Source organism: Lupinus angustifolius, unplaced genomic scaffold (genome assembly GCF_001865875.1).
Source record: "Lupinus angustifolius cultivar Tanjil unplaced genomic scaffold, LupAngTanjil_v1.0 Scaffold_243_25, whole genome shotgun sequence".
Classification (NCBI taxonomy): Eukaryota; Viridiplantae; Streptophyta; class Magnoliopsida; order Fabales; family Fabaceae; genus Lupinus; species Lupinus angustifolius.
Window position 1 is genome coordinate 50623 of NW_017727224.1, and position 5580 is coordinate 56202.

Sequence of the window (5580 nt, forward strand, 5' to 3'; positions counted from 1 at the left end):
TGGCCACTAACTTTGCTTTGTACCTTTCCAAAGTTCCATTTGCAAGATACTTTACTTTGTAAACTCATTTGCAGCCAATTGGAAATTTGTTATTTAGTAAAGGGACTAAAGACCATGTGTTTTTTAGCTGAAGAGCTTGTAGTTCCTTATGCATTGCTTCTTGCCAACATGGTATAAATGAGGCTTTTTTGTAGTTGGATGGTTCTAGTGTGATTGACACAGAAAAACAGAGGTTCCTGTAAGGAGAAGAGCAGTTATCATAGCTGAGTTGAGATGAAATGGGATAGAGAATACTTGTAGTAGAGTTGGTTTGTTTTATGTTGGAGGTAGTAAGGTTGTACTGGTAATCTTGAAGGTGAGATGAAGTTTTCTAGTCCCGATGTATTGTCTAAGGGGAGTAGGTGGATCATATATGTTTGGTGGGGAGTTAGATGATTGAGGTTGGATTGATAGTGGAGGTGGAGGTTGTTGTAAATAAATCATGTCAGCAATATCTAAGGCTGTTGTTTTCAGGCATTGGGGAACAGGTTTGTAGACAGGGGTATTGTTGGTGGTGTTGATGTATTTGAAGGAAAATTGGTCTCCATAGAAGACGGTATTTCTGGAGAGAATGATGGAGTGAGATTTAATGTTAAATAGGATGGAGCCTTTGGTTTCTTCTTTGAATCCAAGAAAAGCAGCCTTAATAGCTCTTGGTTGAAATTTTGTTCTGTGGGATTGTAGAGTGGTTGCATATGCCAAACATCCAAAAACCTTTAAGTGGTTTATGTGTGGGACGATCTTATATAAACATTGATACTCTGTTGTTTGAGTAACAGTGTAGGTAATTTGTTGAGTATGTGGACATCATGTTGGATAACAAAATTCCAAAAGTTAGAGGGTAAGTGTGATTAAAAGAAAATGGCTCTTGCAATGTTAAGGATATTTTGATGCTTTCTTTCAATTACCCTATTTTGTTGTGGGGTTTCAACACATATTATGTGATGGATAATACCTTTAGAAGCAAGATAATCGTACATCAAGAACTCAACACCATTATCTTCTATTTAGAAATATGGCATACATTACAAGGACCAAAATCATATTTAGCATGAATATGAGAAAACTATTTGTTGAATTATAACAAAACAAAAATAGGTATATGAACTAACCTAAGGTGCCATAAGCAATTGTTATTAGTAGAATTAGTAAAATTGATAGAATTCATTCTTAATTGTCTAGAGTTTTGTAGATCTAGCATGAATAGTCTTTGGCTAGGCCTACCTGAACCAAACATCTTCTTTGTATGATTCTACAAAATTAAACATTGATTATGAGAAAAAATCAAGTGGCAATTCAGATAATGAATCAGTTTGTTGACATGGAGCAAATTAATATGAATTGAGGCACAAGCAGCACATTAGTCAAGCTGAATGAAGTAGTCAAAATAATTGTCCCGGAAGTGCAAGTAGAAAACTTGTTACCATAAGGTAGGGTGATGAACATTGGTGATATAGATCTATACGTGTGAAAATTATTTATATCATAAGTGATATAATCTAGAGAGAAGCCAATAGTGTGATTTGCCATCTTAACGAGTCTGTTGATTTAGTATCAAGAAGGGTAACTGTACTTAAGGAAGCATGTGTCAATTGTGCGACTTGTTCTTTCAGATAATGTGCAAAACTGGTTACCCTAATTTCTTCCTACACTATTAGATTTAAATCCCCTTCCTCTATACATTTGACCTCCCCTCCCCAAAAATTGGAACTGTTATTGGCATTTCTATATTGCTCTTGTTGTGTTGACAAATAAAGTCCTATTTCCAGGTTCCATTTTTGGTTAACATTCATCAAGAATGAGCGTTCTGCATTGATAACATTTTCTTCCAATAAAATCATTGCAATTTCAATAAATTGTTTGAGTATAAACTGACATGTCACTATATTATTTACCATTTATTTTTAATTATCATTAACGTTTTTAAAAAAGTAAGCCAAATGAATAGTGAATAATACATTGACTATGTATAAATCTTTACATTATCGGTACATAGATATTGCATTCATTTTTTAAACATAACTTTACAAACTTCATCTACCACCAATCACCTAGATCAGATGACACACGATTGTTCTATCATAATTAAACATTATAACTTGGAGACTTAACAAAGTAGTTATATTCAATATTTTGTATGAAGAGGTTCATTATCCTTTGCCATTTGGCATTCTAGGTTGAATCTGGATTAGTTACACATTTATAGTTTTATACAGGTCGTCTAAAATATTTTAATCGAGCTAGAGTATGTTCTAAAATAAATAATTACAACACTAAAATGTAAAATCATCAAAATAAAAATTTACATTACATATATTTCAATTGCTTTTTCTTTTCTACTCCCAAAACTTATGTCAAATTTTCACTTGAAATGTGTTCTAACTTTCTTTGAAGCAAAAACAACATACTACTAAGGTCGAATGGAATAGAGATTTATTATCTCAAATAATGTCTCACACGTTGTCTAGCATCAATGAAAATGAAACAAAAACAATAAAAATAATGAAAGTTTAGACTTTTTAATTGACATAACATATTTTTATTTACGTGAGACAACATATGAGACATAATTTGAGACAACAGATCTTTGTTCATCCCGGTCAAAACCAACTTTAGTTAATAATAATCAGGTGAGAGCAAACCCTCTTAAATAATAAACAACCTACCTTATTTTCCTACTATTGATAAAAGATAAACCAGTTTTGGTTAAATTTGCATGAACATGAAGATTGGTTTCGCATGACTCTTGTTTTGATTGTACACATGCTAGTTGCTATAACTCCAATCTCTAGTATGGTCTCACTAGCCCATTATTAATGTTCAAGAGCTTAATATAAGATTACGTTTAAACTATTATTTTTTATGTTATGCATTTTACAAAATGTAGTCCAAGATTTTACCTGTTATAATTTTTTGAATCTTAATACTAAAACAGTTCACAAGACAAACTTTTTGAGATGATTATTCGATTATAGGATCATAACAAGGACTTTATTACAAATGTTGAGATATAAAACATTATTAAGTGCTTATTGACATAAAGACAAAATACTTGAAAAACATATAAAAACGAAAAAAGAGTAATTACATTAAAGTTAATGAGTGGTCTTGTTTACATTTAACAAGAAGGATTACAAAAGAAAATAAATACATTCATTCTTCTTACTCAAAGATCAGCACAACATTTTGTTTCTCTATAGTTTCATATTTTGAAGGAGAAAATAGAAGAATTGGAATTTTAAAATCCATTATTTATGATTAACAAAGGGGAAAAAGATGGATACGTAGCAATGGTAGAAACCCATAATAAGCCTCAATCCAATGTCCATTTGGTGTAATTTCAATGATGATTTTCTTCAACATCCGAAAAGGAGCTATGATACCCCATTGTACCACTCGACGCGATCCAAGGCTGAACCCTCGCCGCTTGTTCCCTAGCCGGATACTGCTACCTCTCCGCCGATGCAGCCGCCTCTGTGGACGGCACAACCCAACTAATGCTGTAGAGTTTGAGAACATTGATATTGTAACACCTTTCTTGAGCATGTTAGAAGGAACTATAGTTTTTAAAACTTTTTTTTGCAACATGACATATGATACTAGACTCTTATATAACATGTGGAAAAGATAGGTTAGTGATAATCATCACCATGGTCATAATGGTAGCAATTATAACATTCCTAATGCTTTGGGAATAATTCTAGTTTGCAATAAAATATTGTTTGTAAGAAATTGCTTTATTCTTCATTATTCGTTTAGGGTTATGGTTGTCATCATTAGGATGAGTAGGCTTAAGAGTTAAGACAATATGAAATGCATTTAATTAGAGGTGTAAGATCTCTTTTCCTATGAGCTATTTCTTTTATATAACCAACAAACTAATCTTTTTTGTGATGTGTGTCTATTCCTAACAAATATCACTTATATGAATCAAACATTTGATATTTAACTTAATATAATATTCGTTGATTTAGTAGAGTTTTACGCTACTAGATCAATGTCTCATTTGTCTTCCTATGAGCTACTATTATCACTTATATAGTGCTTTCATTATATGACTCGTGAATAAGTATGAGAGTCAGACTCCTCTCCAGTACTTAGATATGAAAATGCTATAAAAAATAAAGCAAAAAAAAATATAATTAATGTCAGTTATATACTTATAATAATATTTTTGTCCAAAATAAGGATTGTCCTCTAGTGTAGGAGATGATCCCTACTATAAGCATTGATCCTCTTTTCATATTAAAACATTAAGGAATCAAGTAAATCATGCATGCACCTCTAAAAAAAAGTATCACTCTTTAGCTTTTAAGAGCAACCACAATGATTGTTCTTAACAGAATAAGAACATTTTTATTCTGTTTTTCACTGTGTCATTCTTATTTCCTGACTTTTGTTCTTAAATAAGAATAATTATTGATTGTTTTTAACGAAAGGAAAGTGAGGAGAGAGATATATATTGTGGGACCCAAACAAAAATAAGAATGATGTTTGCGATTGTAATGAAAAACAGATGTTGTTCTTATTTTATGGGGAGTTGTAATAAATTATAAAATAATGTGTGACACACAAATAAGAATGAAAATGTTGTTCTCTATTGGAAATGCTCCAACGTTTTAGTTTTAAATGATGAAGCTCTAGGAAAAAGGAATTTTTATGAAAATAATTATAGATATAATCAGTTACAGTAATAATTGAATAAATAATAATAATTTATATAAAAAACTAATAAGTTCACATAAAACTACTACATACATTAATTAAAAATGATAAAACTGTACATGAGACGTGTGCATACTTTTTAAATAAAATAAAAATATTTATAACTTAAAATAACGATCAATTTTGTTCATAACATCAGAAAATAAGAACTTTGGTCCTTGACTTTGATGATTATATGTGAATTCAGTATCTAACATCCATTAGTTGAATTAATCTAAGGATATACATTATGGTAAGTGTCAGCTCCATACCTATATTGCATACTAGCTCTCATTAATAGTTATTGTTTATAACGAGGTTATCTTGTTGAGTTGACAAAAAAAAATTAACGTGAAATCGTGACATTTAGCCACTTCAGTCGCATATTGTTACATGAGTAATAGAAAATTATTAAAAATAAAACGTAACATTTAATTGATTGGAGAATGTGATATCATTCATGACATGTGATCTTTGTCCCAATCATTAACATGTCATGTGATTGAATCTGTTAACATTAACACACAGAAGGACTAACATGACTCATAAAGTTGGAGACCAAAATCATAATTTAAATTTATTAGGGACTAAATTGGTAACATCAAAAAAATATGAGGACCGATATTTACTTTCTATATTAAACAAAACAGATTTTCACCTTTTTGGTTAAGCTTAAGTTTCTTATTCATTAACTTGTGGGTGAAGCTTATGTGATGTAAACATGAAAATGGAGATCTTATGTTCTAGTTGGTATCTCAATCCAATAAAAAAAGTGACACTTTATTAAAATGTAAAAATATAAAAATATAAATTAACATTTTTATATTATTTATAAGA